Genomic DNA, 19282 nt, shown 5'->3' on the forward strand with positions numbered 1-19282 from the left:
TGTTCTTTAATATATAAACAAAACAAAAACAAAAAAAAAAAAAAAAAAAAAAAAAAGGAAAAGGAAAAAGAAGAAAAGGAACAAGATAAAGAACAAAAAAAAGAAAAAAAATGTTCCTCATTTGGCATAAGAGCAGATAAGAGAGGAAGTGTTTTCTGGGCCAAGACTGTCTCTTTCTTTCATGACTGGGGGTCCTTTAGTGCATTAGTTACACATGGAAGAAGGAACAAGAGCTGTATACTTGAACAAGAGAGTGAATTTGAAGTCCCACCTAAGGGACAGAAAATAAAAATTACCCTTGCAAAAAGAATGGGTACACAACTTCAGCTCATGTTTTTCATAGGCTGTCATCCTGAAGAGACAAACAGAAGGGTAGATCCTGGCAAACAAGAGAGCCAGATTGGTGGCAGATAGGGCAGCCTGATTTAATGTTGCAGGAAGGTCAAAACAGAAATTTTAGCATCAAAGAAAGGAAAAGGGCTGCAAAAGCATAGTGCTCGCAAGTAGCACTTGCCAGAGGTATCATATAAAATTAACTCTGCTGTTATTATGTCTATTGGAAAGAAAGGTGAAGGCCATGACCTATGGAGCAGGGGTCAGATGTTACAGACCATCAGACAAAGGAAGTGACAATGGGGAACATTTTTTCTCTGAAACATTACCAGATGGTCGCTAATCTCAGTCAGAGGAGAGGGCATGGCCACCAAACCTATGCAGCTTCCTGAACCTGACACTCAGACATTATCAGGGGAAAAGACTACTTTTACAACTGTTACATGAGAAACTGTGCAGTGCAACCTGTGCAGTTAATGACAGCGCTATGCTGATTTGGGACAGAATTAGCCAATATCAGTCATAAAATATGTATTTGCCTTTTGACTGTTTGTCCATAGGAGATATAGTCTAAAATAACTTGAAAACTGCTTTCTTAATGGGAATTTTCCCTTTCCACCCTTCTGATTTTAAAAATGATTATGTATTTTGCTTTAGAAGATAGAAAAGAGGAAAGTTTGCTGTGAACTGGCACATCAACACTAGTGTCTTTTCAAGTCATGTGCTTCATTGTAGAAGTAGAAATTCTGCTGTTTGCATTGAGGTGGAAATTTGCTGGCAGATCAACTGGGAAATCTCTGCTAGTTCAACCAGGTAGGACGCTAATGTATTTCCATACCTGCAGCAGAAGCAAGGATCACACACAGAGACATATGGGTGGTGCTGATTTCAGTGGCCACAGAGCAGCATCTATTCAGAGCATTAGGACACAGACCTGAGAATAGAAACCTAAATGCTTTTTGTGGTGCTACATGATCTGTGTTTACTCTTGACTGAGTTATATTTTCACCATTCTTATGCTGTTCTGCCTAGGAAATACAGGACACTTAGGCACCTGTAATTGTTATGATCTGATTTAAAGTCTTCAGTTCAACTAGAAACTGGGAGCAGTGCAGCATGCTTTTCTTAAAATAACCTGCTGTGCAATGCCTGTGTGGTTTTATTTACAAGTATTATAATTTTATGTGCCTGCCATAAGAGAGTTGCAGCTTTGAACTGAGGAAGCAAGAGCTGGAACACAGGTCACTGGAGGTGCAGGCATGGTGCTTTAAGCAACAAATCTACCCTAAACCCACTGTGGCACACTCCCAGGTCATTCTGCTATGTGCTGTCTTCCAATCTATTTAAGGAGTACTTCAGCCAGCCTGTGATGAAGGAAGATTAAGAATACAGCAGAAAGATAAGCTTTACTCATGCTATGAAACCAGGTTGTTGCCTTGGGAGAAGCTCTGCTTCACCTTTTCAGCATTGTTAATGATCATATTTCAAAGTGTTTTTCTTGTGCTAAACAACACAGGAAACAGAATATGCAGTGCTTGTAAAGAGCCTTGCCCTGCCATTTCACAGAATTTACTAGTCTTGAAATTGCCTTCAAAACTTGGGTCTGTTGAACCTGGGGTGTCTTTCTGGTTTCTTTCAGATGCTGTATTATTACTGTGTGAGATGGACTTTGCAGGGCTTTCCTTTTAAAAAGATACTGGTTTGCCCTACACTGGCAGACGTTTATTAGGAAAGTGCCAGGAAGCTACATTATTTTATAACTGCAGCAGCAGAGCAGTGCTGGTTGGATTTTAAAGCTTCAATGAAAACTTTCTTCATAATTTCAGATTGTGTTGAACAGCAGATTCAGAGATTTTAACTGAAATGTTTCTGAAAATACCAAAACTCTCACCCACTCAGAGATCTGGATGTGAAGTCTCAAATTCTAACAGGGAGAAAAAAAGAGTGATGACATTTTCTTTCCAGTTTTATATCAGACCCAGCAATAAACCTGGCTAATATGGTTTCTATATAAACCAAATAGACATAATAAAATTAAACTATACATAGTTCCTAAGTAGAAAGTACGAGAGACTAATGCAAGTACTACTGGCATTGTTCAAATATGCAAAAGGCAGAAATATGCAACAGCAGAAGAATAATGAAATGCAGGGGAAAGGTGTAGTTCATATGCTGTAAAATGAATTCAGTGATGGAGGCAAACAGATAAGTAAGCTGTCTTGGTGTAGCAGGGAAGGTTCTCACTTCAACAGCAAACAGTCTGTAGTCATAGGTAAGAAAAGAACTCAGAAAAGGCTTGGGGTTTTTGAAACAGGCCCAGAGGGAGCTGGGCTTCTTCAACCTGGAGAAAAGAAGGCTCAGGTGTGACCTGATAGTGACCTTCTGCAAAGTCCCGGTGCAAGAGGAAGAGGACTGCTTTCAACTTTCACTGTCCATGAGTGTGATTATAAATGTCAGATGTTATCAGGCCTTTGGTTTTATTGTGCTTTTATGTCTGTGGAAAATGTCATCAGCTGCTCTCAGCCCTCTATCCGACTGAAGCTGAAGATTTCAACAGGTTGAGGCAAGCGGTAAGAGGTGGGGAGAGAGAAAAGCATTGATACACTTTAAAGAAACATGCATAATTCCTAGAAATGCTTTGTGTCAATTGCAAAGATCCTCCTGGGAATAGAGCTAATTTACTGACCAACACATTTGTTCTGTAAAAGGAAGCAACTGAAATCTTCCTCTTTTTTCCTTCATCTCTAGCAGCAGTCCGTACCTATGTTTTCTTCCCTAATCATGCCTGTAAGTTCAATCAGCTGAAATGGTTTAAATACATGCATGAATGGGGCAAGTTATGTTGCTCTAATAGGACATTGAGACAAAACGTGTTCCTCTGTGATGTAACTGTAAGATTTATTTCAGATCTGTACTGGTCTGCAAAGAGCAAGAAAGAAGGTAACACTTACCCACTTCTATAGAAAAATGATGGGCAGCAGAGAAATTAATACAACATTCCTCTAAAGCCCTATCATAGACCCATAGCTAAATCTGAAGAAAGATTTTTCTTCTACCACAAACTTTACAAATGCCTGAAACTGCACCTCAAGAATGTTGCTCCAGTTGGACTTCAAGAGCAGAAAAACAAACTCAAACCCTATAATAGTTCAGCACCATTACTTAAAAGCCCTTTAAATGCTAACCAACATCTACTGTAAATTTTAAAAACATATTTTCTGATCACGACCAAGTTTTAGGATTAACTTCAACCACTGAATTTTTTTTTTTTGCTTAAGCCTTTATGTGTTTATGGCATATTGCTTGTGATGACAATCTCACTTCCAACAGCATCATCTCTGCTTCAGAGCCAGGTCTCCTTACTTCGAACTCAGCACTCATTTGAAAAATTGTGTTAAAAGAAGCAATCATACTTCTGAAATTGTATATATATTTTTAAAAAATGAATACATATACATACATAATTTTGGCACTATTCACAGTAGTTTTATTATTTCATAGCCTCTGCTGAGAGAGAAAAGCTGTGGAGCCTGAAGCCTTTATCTAGTTTCTCTTTGCTGAACTCTTTGTGTTTGTCTTTGGAACTTCTTATTTTTCACTGGGGGAAACGCTGGCAGAGCGCCCCACTGTCTGGTGAAATTTGTCACTGAGATCAGTGATGTTAGGATTTAATTCCTTGTACCTATAAACTTACCAAATGTTCCCAGTTTGACCTGTGTGCCCAATTTTATGCTTATGTCACAGAATGTGAAATGTGCCCTTCCTCTGATGAGACTCAGGAAAAATAAATAAATAAATAAAAACAGATAAGTAGCAAATGAGCAATCTGAAAAGGCTTCCTGGACACATCCTTGCTAGGTGCAGATCTACATTCCCCAGTTCACTGCTTTCTGCTCCCCTTTCACTGTTTGTCACTGCCTCACTTTTGCACAAAGGTACAAAGTGAAAATAGTTTTTAAAAAGCAGCAGCAGTAAAAAAGAGGGTTCAAAACCTTCCATTTTTTTCCCCCACTCATAGGAAATGTGATAGGCTTTGGCTAGTCTGGTGCAAGTGCTGTTAGCAGTGCAGGCACAGTTCCTCAAAAAATGCCTAGCATTTAAAGACAGGGATTTCTAAACATTGCTGAGGTGAAGACAAAATTCCAGTCAATTCAAAAAATCTTCTGTACTGTTTGGTGCTGAGACCAAAATGATTTCCAGTGGTACCAGTGGTACTGATTTGCTTTATAGCAGCCATACAAGGAGCTAAGACTTGGGCCCTATGGTGGTATCTGTTAACAGAACTAGTCTACCCAAAATGGGAAGAAAACAACAGAGAAGATAGAAGGCTGGGATGGAAAATAGCAGCAACAGAGGATGGAATTGTTTCCTTAAGCATGCATAGCAAGCCAGATGTAGAGGAGGAAGGAGATACCAGCTTTGAGATAATCTAACCAAACTCTTTTCCTGTAGGCCTAAGAATAAATTTCCAGTAAGTACAGAACCATGGAAACAGGAATCCCCAGTAGTTAAAAAAGCTCTTCTTTTTTAACATTTTGAATCTAAAATATAACTCTGCAATTACTTGAAAATAACTGTGGTCGTTAGATTTAAAACCTTTTATGGAATGGAAAAGTAAAAGAACGTGTATCATCTATGTGTCATATTCTTCATAGTCTTAGGAAAGCAAACATTTATTGAAAAATAATACATACAAGAGTATGTATATTACACACGGAATTGTAAAAGCTTCAACTCCCAAAGATCATAACAGAAAATTTCGAAGTCCTATAGTAAATATATTTTATCTGTTTTTTATGGCTTGTGATAAATTGATACTTAAGTCCTTACTATATGTGCCTCATACCTTAAAAACTAAATATAGACAGCGTTTATATTTAGAGGATTATTCTTCATTTGAATCTCTAGAATTATCAGAGATACAACAATTTAGTTTTCATGTGGATTAAAAAAAAATATTATTTCCATTTTGTACTATGAAGCAGTTTTTAGGTTATATGATGGGAACATGAAGGCAAACCTAGTGAGGTTTCTGCACTCAGGGGTAGCAAACTCATTCTTCTCTTTTTATATATGTCATCTAAAGACAATGAGCAGAAATGTACTTCTGTGAATGATTATGTTGAGCATCCTTTGATGATCTGAACACCAGTGACTGCTAATTTCTGCAGAGAATTGCCATTTTCATGCATTTTCAGGAACATTAAAATGAGGCATAACTGTGTGGTTGAAGAAAGCATATTGCTTCTATAGCTGTATCTTCTCTCAGATGTAAGTACCTATCCAGATTTGGAAATCTAAAAGTGTGAAACTGCGCAATTCACATTCAAGCATGGCCTTCTTGCTGATTTTGGCAATATTTCTAGGCTTTGGCAAACTCTAAAGCACTGAATACCCTGATAAAGGTTGACAAAATTCAGTGTTAATAATTTCAAATAGAATCCACAATCACCTGCAATTCAGATTTATTCTCCATAAATAATTTCATTGCAGGAAATGCTGACAGCACCTGCCAATTATTGGGAAAATATTCTGATTGAATTCGTAATTTCTTCAGTGCAGTGTGAGACACTTCTCAGTGTTTCTTCCATCCTCATCTTCAATGTACTGTGTGACACATTGTACTGAGGAGTTCGATAGTGCTGTGCAGATGGAGTATTGATATCACTGGGCTTTTCCATTTCTACTTCCTATGAACATTTGTTTACCAGCTCTTTCTCAACATGTTTTAGACTAGAAATATTTTTCTTTTTCAGGGGCAGAGAAAGAATCACTCTTCTTTTTTTTAATTTCAGAAAAGACCTGACAAGTGAGTTTGTGTTGCTAGTCAAAGAAAAAGCATTAAAAAAATTAACACAGAATCTGTGTTTAGCAAAGTAATTTGCATAAGCTGTACACTTAGTTCTTAGAGTTGGAACAGTTCTAACCTATGACAAATTCTTCTATCCGGGCTGTCTTCCAAAATCATTTTAATCTACCCTGGCAAAAGAATTGAAGTCTGAGTTCTTCACTAATTAACAGCCTTCAGTAGAAGGGCCCCAGTTGAAATGCTGACATACTTTGTACACGCTCTATTTGTGAAAGGAGATAGTGAGCTCATTTTATGGTGCCTCCTGCTCCATTATGCTGTGCAAAATTTTAAGTGGGGAAACAAAATTGGTACAGTCATGTCTTGTTAAGATTCTGAGTTAATAGAATACTGCAGTTTTCCCCATTAAAAAAGGCATTATATTGGGAATTTCTTATTTTTGAATAACTTCGATAAGCAGAAAAATGATTAAAACCAGACAGTTCGTCAGTGAATATGAACTGGCAATCTCTGTTTTTATGAAGCATTATGGATTACCGTAGTTGAGACTATATCTCGCTAAGTATCTTTTGGAAGCACCAGAATAAATGCCAATGTATCTTTTACATGAAACTAGAAGTTACTGGAAAGGAAAGCCAGGAAAAAAAATAGCGGTCATGGTAACCCTGTAGAGTTCCTATGGAAGGTCCCCTGAGGAAGTTTTCCATGCTAGATCCATTAAAGGATTCAGAGCTTTTAGGCTCTCAGTGTTACGTGACATTCACAATCCTTGATCAAGGAAGGCTCACAGAAAATAGCACCTGTGGAGAGTCTGGCATATCAAAACATGGAAAAACTATGGAGACATATAGGTAATCACCACTACACAGGAAATGGTGTAATGCTAGAGTCCCAGAGGAAAGCAACCCTGCTAGTGCCTTCCACCAATGAAGGCTCTCTACTAGAGCCCTGTGCTTGAGCCAAGAAAGCTCTTGCTGGCAAAGTCCAGCATTCCACAAGTGGAACAGCCTAGGCTGGGTTTCGATTCAGTTCCTCTTCTGTAGTGCTGTGATTTTCCATCTTTTAGCAGAACATCCTATCACAGAATTACACGTAAAAAGGTCTTCTCTTCCAAAGGTATTGAGTCAAATATTCACCCTCTCCTTTGGAAATTGGAATGCACAACTGCCTGAGATGAAAGGAGATCTGAACCTGACTCTCGACTATTTCATGAAAGTGCCCAGTGTGAGATAAGGAGAGAAACTGCTTTTCTGGCTTGTCTGTATGGAGTTTCAGCTAGGAATTGTGCTTTGAAACATTAATTAGACTCAACTTTACAGCTCAACTACATAGAGAACTCCTGTGCATTGCAGTCACTCTGGTCAGGGAATAGAGTGAAGGACGTCTATCCTACCATAGATGTTCAGATGCTTAGTGAGATGTAGGAAAACACTTAGGGGAGGCAACAAGGGCAGCTGCATGGTACTTAAGGAATTCAAAGAATCTCAGTCTCTGTCTAAGACTTTCCTTCTTGCTCCTTTGCAATGACTTTTTACAGAAAAGGAAAAACAGGAAGAACAGAATTTTTTTTCTCAGGCATTCCTAAAGCATTCCTCTCATCAGGCCTCAATCTGCTTGCCTGTTGCAGCCTCATTTCACTGAGAAGCAGGAATGTACTGATTCTGCAGGCCATGGTTTTCCCCAGCAAATAAACTAGCAAATGCAATCAACATTCTTTGTAAATCCTCATCTTCGCCGGAGGAGGAGGAATTTCAAGTCCATTTTCTATGAAGTCTAAATGTGAAGTTTCTACAAGCACAAATGCTCCAATATTTTCCCTTCTTGAGTACAGAAGAAAATTCAGAAGAAAATTTCATCTTTTTTTTTTTTTAATTAGTGAAATATTGTCTGTGTTGAACACTAGTCACATGTTATCGGAAGAAAAACCATGAGTGCTTACATGTCCCTGTACTATCAGCCACGTGCTCCATCAATGGGAAACAAATGGTCCACTGAAATACAGCTTGGCCTCAACACTCTACATACTAAGCAGATGCAAGCAGAATGCCTTAGGGAAATAAGAAACACAATGTATGTGATGCAAAAGGTTTTCAGCTCTAAAATATCCTTTTGAAAGTCTAATGAATATCTCCAACACACGTACAATTCAAATACAGACCATGCATCAGAATACAAAACTGCAGATAATCTCTGAAGAGATCAAATAAAGAAATACATTGACATCATCTGTAATCATACAACCTCAGCATTTGGCTTATCAAAGTGTCTCCAATCAGGATTTTCTGTGGAAACAGTACATGGAGATTCTTTCTTAATTCTTAATTTGCTGCTCAAATAAACTTGTATGCTGGGTTTGGGGTTTTTCTGTGTTTTGTCCTAATAGAGCTCAGCCTGACTTAGGCAAATTCAGCATTCTTGCCACAAGCCTGGAAAAGGACTATTTAAACAGGCAGTAGTTCAAGTGACTAAAAAATACAGGCTTTTACATGGTAACTTTTGAAAAGATCTTTTTCCTGATCATACCTTACGTTTAGATCCAGTGAGAAGAATATTTAGAAGTAAAAAAAAAAAAAAAAAAAAAAAAAGGGGGAACAGGGAGATGGAAAAAAAATCTCTCAGCCTTAGTCTTATAAAGCTGTTTTTCTGCATAGATCTCCCCAGTTACTTCACATTTTTCTTGGAAAAATCTCTCTTTGATAGTTTCCATCAAAAGTTGAGGTGGCAAAGGTCAGGCTATAGAGTTGAAGAGCATAACCTTATCCATTCCTCCTTCTCAATGAAGAGTACAGGTTGCCAGCTTCACTAGAAGACTGCTATGAGAGACAGTGTCAAAAGCTTTGCTGAAGTCTATGAAGGCTACATCAACAGCCTTTCCTTCATCTATCACTCTTAGAAGATTAGGTTGGTCAAGCAGGACTGGTCTTGCACAAACACAGGCTGGCTGGGACAGTTCCCCCACTTGTCCCAAACATGCCATGTGATCTCACTCAAGATGATCATCTCCATTACCTTTCCTGGCACCAAGGTCAGGCTGACAGGCCTGTAGTTCTCCAGAACCTCCTTAAGAGCCCTCCTGTAGATGGAAGTCACACTGGTAAGCCTTCAGTCCTCTGAGACACTCCTGGTTGACCTGGAATGCTGATAGATGGTGGAAAGCAGTTTTGCAGTATCCTCTGTCAACTCCCTCAGCACCCTTGGATGGATTTCATCCAGTTCCATGGACTAGAAGAAGTCCAGGTGAAGTAGTATGTCTCTGTTTCCGCCTGAACTGTGGGGGGTTTGTTTATATATTTATATATAATTATTATTGCTCCCAACCAAGACTTCCAAGTCAGGGGGTAGAGCATCCCGAGCTCTACCAGCATCAGTATGATCTGAATTTTAAAGACAGGTGTAAAGAAGCCATCCAGTAATGGATAGAGATTCTGCTTAGCCCTCCTCTTACGATTGATATATTTGTAAGAAAAGTTTTTTGTAGTCCTCTACCCTAACAGCTAAGCCAAGTTCAAGCTGGGCTGTTGGTCTTTCTGATTTTCTCCCTGCACATCCTAAGAGCTTCTTTGTACTCTCCCTGAGTTGCCCTTTCCTTCTTCCACAGGAGGTACGTTCTCTTTTTCTCCTGGAGCCTCAGGAAAAGCTCTCTGTTCATCCACACTAGTCTTCTTCCCTGCTGGCTCATCTTGTGGCACAGGTGGATAGTCTGTTCCTGAGCCTTTAAAACTTCCTTCTTGAGAAACAACCAGCCTTCCTGGACCCCTTAATCCTTCAGGACTGAATCCCAAGGGACCCTCTCTATCCCTCCTGAACAGTTCAAAGTTCTCCCTCTGAAAGTCCAAGGTAGAAGATTTGCTGGTCACTTTGCCCAAGAAAGCTCCTGAACTCCACATCTCCCACCAGTCCTTCTCTGTTTGTAAACAGCAAGTCCTGTGGGGCACCCCCACAGGTAGGCTCTTTTACTGGCTGCTGTACTGTATTTCCAGCATATATCAGGGAATTTGAAGTCCCCCATGAGAACAGCGACTGGCAATCACACAGCTTCTGCTAGCTGTTCATAGAATGCCTCATCTATCCCTTCACCCTGGTTAGACAGTCTGTAACAGACCCCAACCAGAACGTCTGCCTTGCTGGCCCTCCCCCTGGATCCTTACGCATAGACATTCAAGCTTGTCGTTCCCAGCTCTGAGCTCAATTATATCAAAACACTCTCTAAATAGAGAGCTACACCATCACTCCTCCTTCCTTGCCTATCCCTTCTGAAGATCTGATAGCCATCCATTGCAGCACTCCAGCTGTAGCCGCAATCCCACCATGTTTCTGTAATGGCAACTAAGTCAGTTTGCCTGCTGCACAATGGCTTCCAGCTCCTGCTGTTTATTGCCCATGCTGTGTACATGTGTAGATGTACTTCATCCAAGTCCCTTGCCTCACCCCCAACGCCATCATCATCATTCCCCTATGCTCATCCCTCATAGGCCTGGTTTTATCCCCTTCACACCTAGTTTAAAGTCCTCTCAACAAGCCCTTCCAGATCCCGAACTAGGATCCATTTCCTCCTTTGAGACTAGTCAGACTCATCAACAGCCATCAGGCCAGGAGCCAATTAAATCATCCCATGGTCAAAAAAACCAAAATTCTTGCAATTGTACCACCCTCTCAACAATGTGTTTATGAGAACGGTTTTCCTGCTCCTCTCAGTATCCTTTTCTGATATTGAATGGATGGAAGAAAGTACATCCTGTACACCCATTCTGCCCACTAACTGTCCCAGTCCCTTGAAATCCTTTTTAATAGTCCTCAGACATTTCTCAGCAGCTTCATTGCTGCTGGGCTGAACCATCAAGAAAGGGTAATAATCAGAGGGAAGAATCAGACTAGGATGTTTCCTAGAAAATCCCTGATATGGGTCCCAAGGAGGCAGCACACTTCCTTACAGGTAAGGATGGGCTGACACATAGGCATTCCACAGGCAGTTGCCTATGACAGTCACCCTTCTTTTCTTCTTGGTGGAGGCAGTCTTGAGGTGTGAAGTTGATCATCTCACCCTAGTCAACCTCCCACTGTATCCTCATTCACCTCTCCTTCAAGTTCCAGAGCCTCAAACCTATCCCATAGGGTCACCTGGGGAATCGAGATAGGTCAGGATGGGGGTTGCCTATGATGCTGATCTGGGACTTGTTTCCACTCCTCTTATTCTCTTAAATCATCTCTCTCTGCTCAAGAATGGCAGGGCAGAGGATCCACCACTGTATGGAGCACTGTCTGATACTCCTTAATCTTTTTACCTCCTCCTTTTTACCTCCACTGAGAAGATCATCCACCTGTTCATACCTCACAGATGGAATCCCTGCCACCCATCTCTGACAGCATCAGGCTCAGGCACTCATTGCAGCCAGAGACTTGACTGCCACATTTTTAAGTAGGCATTTTGTTTGAGATGCCACATTCTTTTTTTTTTCTTTTTTTTTTTTCCTCCCCCCCCCAGAGCTTCCTGCTGAATGGAGACCATGGCTAGACTTGTCCAGGAGGCAGCTGATAGATGAGATGGTCTCCTGAGTGGGCAGAGATACTATGCCCTCCTTGTCCACCCTGAAACATCTCTCCCTGATCCCAGCCACCCCCTTCAGTGTGAAACTGCCACATATTTAAGTTGTAATGGGAACTTAGTTCTGGTCCATCTGTTCTGCTGCAACTGGAATAATGATGTATAAATAAACAGATTATAAAAAATAACCAAATAGACTGGTGGAAGTGTGCAGCTGGGAGAGAAAAGAAATGTAGATGCAAAATTGTGAAACAGTAGAAAAGAAGGGTAAAGAATGGCGGTGGAGGGGGGAGCGGAAGAGGGTGTTGAGGGAAAGAGGAGGAGTGAGAGAAGTGAGTAAACAAATGGTGAAAGAGAAACTAAACCCAAGCAGGCACTTGACATTTTGAGACAATTTTGCCATTCTACTGACCCAAACAGAGAAAGAGGTCAAAAGGGTAAGCAAAGTTTTCCTGATACTGGTGATTGAATGAGTGCTAATACCACCCTGCCCTGGTCACTGGCTCTATGCTAGCTCTGATTCCTGAGAGTGAGCTCCTATAAAGCATTTTGTTGTGGGAATCCGTAGGGCACTGTGATAAAGGCAAATCTCTCTTTAAAAATCTAACAGAATGGTAACTCCATCACCAGCATGCCACCCTTTACCAGTCCTTGAGGGGTCATCTTTGACCTGCTCTAATGTAAACCTACTAAAATCTGGTGTGTCTGAGGCACAACTACCTTTGGCAGCATACTAGTGTCAAATATTTATCCAGTAAGATAAAACAAGAAGATAATTTCCAGGCTTTTAACTTCAATTGTGGCAAAAGGATAGATAAACTTTAAAAGGTTTAACAGCTAAATGACTAAGAATATTTTGACAGAATATAAAGTATACGGAGATGGCTGAAGCTCATGCTTTTTAAAGTCAATGGAAAGATTTCTGTCTCTCAGTGCTGAACTGGTCTGCAATAGACTGGATGCAATTCAACTGAGGCCCACAGTTTCCAGAAGTTGCTACCAACCAATGGCTACTCTGTGAGTCATATCAAGTGAAAAAGTGGTTGAAGTAATATACTTAGTGATCCGTGGCTGCAGACATAAAATGTTTTATGTTTTTCAAAGAGGTCTGTGGTCAGAACACCAGGAAAGGAAGACTGAAGGCAAAAATGAATGTACACCTCCTGTCCACAGAGGAATCAGGAAGAACAGTGAAACGAATGCATACCAACAGTGTTTTCTGTAAGGTTTTTCATCCAGAAGACTGCAGGTTGAAGTCACTGTCTCTCTCTCAGCTGACTCCTTTCACTGACAGTGAATTGCTGCTTTAAAATAAAAACCCAGGAGTCGACCTACAAGCACTACACTGCCAAACACTGATTTCTCAGAAACTGCTCTCACTGTATCTTTTGTGTAAAGTATTTCCTAAGAAATCCTTGTGCAGTTACGACCTATTGTGCTTGCTGCAGTATTAAACCTTTTATCTCTAAGTTAAAACTTAATACTAAGTTTTTGATGGCAAACCAAAGTATTTCCTTGAGATCTCTTCTGAAATCTTTTGTTATGAACCATTTTTTTTTTTCAGGTTTAGTTGAAAAAAGTACTAATGAGATTCTTGAGGAATGGGTTATAATTCAGCCACTCTATCACTGTTTAGACTAAACATATTTTCTTTCCTGATTGGTTAGGCAGACTAACAGAACTGGAATATATTACCTACAGAAATTGGAATTTTTAACTTAGGAGACTTTTAAGCAGGGACCAAGCAAATGTTTACGAGGAACAATTCAGACAGAGATGATCCTATCGTGGAGCAGGGACATCTTCAGGTCTCCTGAAGATTTATTTTCCATGGTTCTGTGCCTACAAATAGAAAGGAGTGCTAGACTGGAACATGCTAAACTTGGGAAGGTATACAGTAATATTCAAACTAAGGTTTAAGAAAATATATGCATGAGATGAATAACCGCAAATGAAAGATGACAAAAATAACACAGGCATTTGAAATGTAAGCTGAAAATAAAACAGGATTCAGTTTGGAAAATGTACGCTGACATACTTGGGGAAACATAATAAAAAATACTATCCTCAGTGGGAAAGGAAAATCTGGAAATCATCTATGTTATAAAGGAGTCTTCTGGCTGATTGAGGGCAGTGAATTAGATGCACGTTTAGAGTACCATTGTAATGGATGGAGCCCAGCTGAGACTTCCAAATTTAAGTTCGCTGCTGCCACAGTTGAGGACCACAAATATTCACAGTAGCCTTCTACCAACTAGCCTTGGGAATAGCTTTGGTTTTGACTCCATGAAGTTTCACCTGCACCACCAGCCAGCTCTCCATACACAGATTTGGTGACTGGTTGCACAGTGTTTTTCAAAAGTATGAGTAAGGTAACAGGCACTCTTCTACCTCACTCCAATTGTATGTAGTAAGGAATCTGAACAACAAAGATTCTTATATCTTATTACTATACATTAAAAATCCTGTTGTTGGCTTCTATTGACACAGAATTGTACCAGTAGTGAAGAGTAAAAAGTGAGATCAACTGGAAGAAAAAAGCTAGGCAATAAGGAGGGAAAGAAGTCAGATGATGAGATAAATCACAGAAAGCACACAGAAAAATCATGGAGTGTCTTGAGTTTTGGGGATCTTAAAAATCCTCTAGTTCCAATCATCCTACCATGTTTGTATTTGTTGTTTCTTTTTCCAGCTATTCCAATTGTGTTTTCTACTGGCTCCTGATATCTCTTGTCCATTTGGTAGGAAACAAAAGGTAATGTTTCCAAAGAAATCAACCTACAATCCGAGGAGCCTATCTTTGAGCTCTGTTACAGATGATAGACACAGAGTAAACCAATCATTCCATTTTCCTGTGCTGTGGGCAGTGCTGCCATCCACTAGATCAGACAGTACATCACATTCCTCATCCTGCTTGGCCTTGAACCTCCAGGAATGGGGGCATCCACCACTTCTCTGGGCAACCCGTTCCAGCATCTCACCAACCTTCTGAATGAAAAATTTCCCCCTAATATCTAACTAAATCTCCCATTTTTTTTAGTTGAAAGGCATTCCCCTTTGTCCTATCACTATCACACTGTATAAAAAGTCAGCCTCCTTCCTTATCATAATCTTCTTTTAAGACCTTCTAAGGCTGCAGTGAATTCTCACAGAGTCTTTTCCAGGCTGAACAAGTCCAACTCCCTCAGACTTTCTTCCAGGCTGCAAACACACACTTCTGTTTCATGTCCGGTTTTCATCCACTGAGCTCTCCAACTCTTCACAGCTGCTCTCAGTGACTTTTTCCAGTAAGTACACACATCTGGGACTGCCCCAACACAAGTGCAACACCTTGTACTTGGCCTTGTTCAACCTCATTAGGTCAGTGACGGCCCACTTCTCAAACTACGCCTGGTATCATTGGATGGAATAGAACTGGCAAACGGAAATAAAAATCAACAAAACAGAACTCCAACTGCAAATATTGACAATCTTGTTTGTTTTTTTTTTCTTCCCCAGTTCTAGTAAATTACTAGCCAAACTTTCACCTTGCCTTGTCTACCTTCTACAGCTACCTTTTCTACCCTTCTGCTCACATGGGGATTTAAAGTTATCGGGGAAAATTTCTTCTCTACCTGCCAGAACGACCAATTTGAACTGTGGACCCTTCCTTATGCTAGGAATTTTAAATTGTGGAAAGACATAGCTGACAGAAAAACCTCACCTGATGTTATGTTGGCAGCAACTTTTTACCTAGTTAGAAAGAACAACATTTCAGACTATTATTTCTTCAAATTCTAGGAGTAATAATTTTTTTTCCATTCTGTCAGGAGTAAACTCGTCAACTCCTACCATAAACACAAGTCCAAGCACAGTACAACTGTGAAGGAATTTATAACAGCTGATGGCAACAGATGGGGATGTCTGTGCTTAGTCTGATTGTTATCTACAGTCTCCCGTAGTAAACCCATTTGTACTTACATGCAGGAGTTACGTGCCTTTTTTACCAGATTGAAAGAATAGCTTGATTCTCTCTGCCCCTGGTACTCACGTTGCTTTTGTTGTTTCTTTTTCTAACTGTTCCAATTGGATGTTTCCTCCTGGCTTCTGACAGGCCTTGTCCACTTGGTAAGAAACAGAAGGTAAGGTATCCAAAGGATGCAACCTACAATCTGAAGAGCATGTCTCTGAGCTCTGTTGTAGATGATAGCCACAGAGTAAAACAATCATTTCATATATCTTGTTGTTGATACTACATCTCCATCCAAAGCAAGAGTTAATAAGGCCTTCCTGTTTTAACCACATCATGCACTGAGATGAGATCATCAGCTATACTGGCAAATTAGGTTGATCTCTGTGGTCCTCCTGTTATTTTTCACAAAACTCCTCCTGTTTGCTGTGAAAGGGATTTTGTTACCTAATTTTTCTTGTTTTCTATCATTGTATTTTATGAATAAATGGAGCCATCAGAAGCCCACATATATTGGTGGGCTACATATTAAACACAGAGAAGCTGAGCTGTACAAGACCATTTATTTGATTCATTGTGGAAGATCCTCTCTGAGGGCCTTCAGTGGTGAAAATGCAGCACCGCTACTGGCATAAGCTATGCCAGCTGAGAAATTTTGGACTGGCAAAGTCTGCTCAGGCAGAGGGCTGAGCCAGCTGAGAAGATAAAGCCAGGTCACTTAACGCTCATGCACCCTCCCCATTCACAGTCCCTGCTTTGGAATAGAAACCTGCTAGTGTGAGGGCCAGCTTTTTTGCTAAATTCAGATGAGCCCTTACAGATTTAATACTAGCAAAAACAAGATCAAACTTGGAAAAAATACATTAGCAGTCCACAAGACAAACTTGACTTGCTGACCTTCTTTATAACTTTCATGTATATACATTGTCTGGGTGAAATAAGAGAAATGACTGGCCAGGATCAGCTGTGAAGTACACAGCTATAGGTCCTGATGTTGGGCTGTAATTACAGTTTGTTTCTTAAAGGTGTGAAAAAGGACCACAAATGTGAGCCTAGGCACTGACTGTAGCAGTGTGCTGAAAACACATCTCACTTGATTGTCACTCCTTGGTCTCCTTCAGTGTTGTTTTCCTGGCTTCTGCTTTCTAAATATTTATGTTTCAGATTACTTTAAAACTTCGATTCCATATTTTAAAAAATTCTGTCTTTATGTCTATTATACATTATATTATTCATTTGCTTCCAATACAGTATGCAGTCTCTCCTGATAATGTAAAATTATTTTTTTTCTGGCTCATATTCTATGTGCTCAGTGGTCTTTTTCTTTCTGGCATTATCTGGAATATTCAACAACACACTATTTACTACATTCTAGATTATATAAAATCCCTCTTACTTTCCAGTCCCCATATTTGTGTCACAATATGCTTTCCCTGGATCTCTGATTTTTATGATACTACTATACAGATTTCAGATTAACAGACTATTCATCACAGAAGAAAAAAATCTTCATTGTTTTGACATTGATCTTGAACTTGCAAATACTTTCAAGTGCAAATTAAAATGTTAAGCCTGATGAATGCTAAAATCATAGATAGCACTTGCTGGGGAATGAGGGCTGGTCAAAGTGTATGAATGATGGGCAGGTTTGCTGCAACCCCTGGGTCGTTCCAGAGATCATGGAGTTTGCCTTTGCTTGGGTTTTTTGTTGTTGTTGTTGTTGTTGTTGTTGTTGTTGTTGCTTTTTTTTTGCCATTTTCTCACACCTTTCATGGGAAATTATCAAATGGAGAACTGAATCAAGCTGTATTGCATTCAGCATGCACTGCACAGTAAAAACTTGAGGTAAAGAGCTTAGGACCCTGTGTACTACCTTGAATTTTGCCTGAAGAAAGATGCTCAGGTACTGGTCAAGGTACCAAAGAGGTAGCTTTTACAATCAACATTTTTTTAGACAGATTTCCTGAGGTTTTTTGTTTTGTTTTGTTTTGTGTGTGTGTGTTTGTGCATACACGTGTACTCTTAATTCAAATGTTTGCCAAACCAGGAGCTTAGAAATGGTGATGCTCTGCTAAGTGCTTGTCTGGCATCAGTACTCCATGCCGTAGAACTACAAAACAACAGAATTGCAGAAGTTGGCTGGGACCTCTGGAAATCATCTAATCCATCCTACCTGCTAAAGCAGGTTCCTTATTGTAGTCTGCACAAGCAAGCACCCAAATAGGTCTTCAACATTTCCATAGAAGGAGATTCCACAATCTCTCTCTGCAACCTGTTCCAGTGTTCCATCAACCTTACTGTAAGGAACTTCTTCCTCACGTTAGTACAGAACTTCCTATACTGAAGTTTTAGGCCATTATTCCTTGTCCTACCACTAACTAAGGTTAGATTAAAAACATAAACTCCAAGTCCCTACCTCTCTGTGGTATTTTGTCCTCCCACTGTGCACCTCTGAGAAGAGCTTGGCCTCATCCGTTTGTCTTCCACCTGCCTTTAAATATTTATAAACATTTATCAGACCCTCTCTCAGTCTCCTTTCCCCCAGGATGAACAGATTCAAGTTACTCAGATGCAATGCTTTCCATTTTTTTTTCCTGAATTGGCTTCAAGAATAAAAGAAAATGGAAATGCATAATGATTCATTATCTACACCATGTTCCTTGATATAAACATTCTTCCCATGTCTAAGAATTGTGTTTGAGTACCAGGTGAAATTATTATAGGTCTTAGCCAGTATGTATACTGATGTCAATGGCATGTTACCCACAGTAGCAACTTGTGCCACTTTTGGCATAAAATGTGTACATTAACAATGAAAGGTAGATGTTTATGCCATTAAACTCATTTTACTATTTCCATGGAGGATACTCCACTAACAATGACTACAACTATCTAAAGATTGCAGATCCTATTACAGACTCATTGTTGAGGATGCTTCTAAACTAAGGTTAGATTAAAAGCATAAACTCTAAGCCCCTACCTCTCTGTGGTTTTTATTTCTTACCATCTGTATGGCAAAAGAAGGCAGCGACTGCCTGTAAGTAAGACACAGGCACTACAGAGAAACAGCATGTAATAAAGAAGAAAAATTGACTCATAATGTAACAACCTGTTTTGCAGAGTTCTCTGTTGAGTAATCAGAAAGTATTATCAGATATTGGTGAGTGAAAAAAAAAATCAAGAAAGACATAAATATGAAAATAATTATTTACCAGAGAAAAGTCAGAATTTAATCTGGTAGTCTTAATTTTTGAGTTTATGGACAGATTCACTGGGTTTTTCAACTGGAGTTTTCCAGAGAAAATGAAGGTCTTTCAAAAATCTGTCTCAGTGAAAACATAAGCCTTAAAAATATAGGATGAGCTTGCAACTTTTAATTTATGCAGCTGAAAATATTACACAGATAAAGCACAAGAATGTCCTAATTCAAATTCTTTATCTCCAGAAAACACCTCTTTTGGAGATGAACTGTAATTAAGTTTTTGAAATAAAATTGTAAGATATCTTTGTGAATGGCAACACCAGTATCCTCATTTACTAACTTTTATTTTTTTAGGAATATCAAAATGCATTTGAGGACAGCAGACATTAAATGCCACAACATCATTAGTTTTTATAAATATTGTTAGAAACCAAAATAATTATTAAG

The sequence above is a fragment of the Centrocercus urophasianus genome, unplaced genomic scaffold (genome assembly GCF_019232065.1).
Source record: "Centrocercus urophasianus isolate 14NV4802_14NV808 unplaced genomic scaffold, USGS_Curo_1.0 seq_5, whole genome shotgun sequence".
Classification (NCBI taxonomy): domain Eukaryota; kingdom Metazoa; phylum Chordata; class Aves; order Galliformes; family Phasianidae; genus Centrocercus; species Centrocercus urophasianus.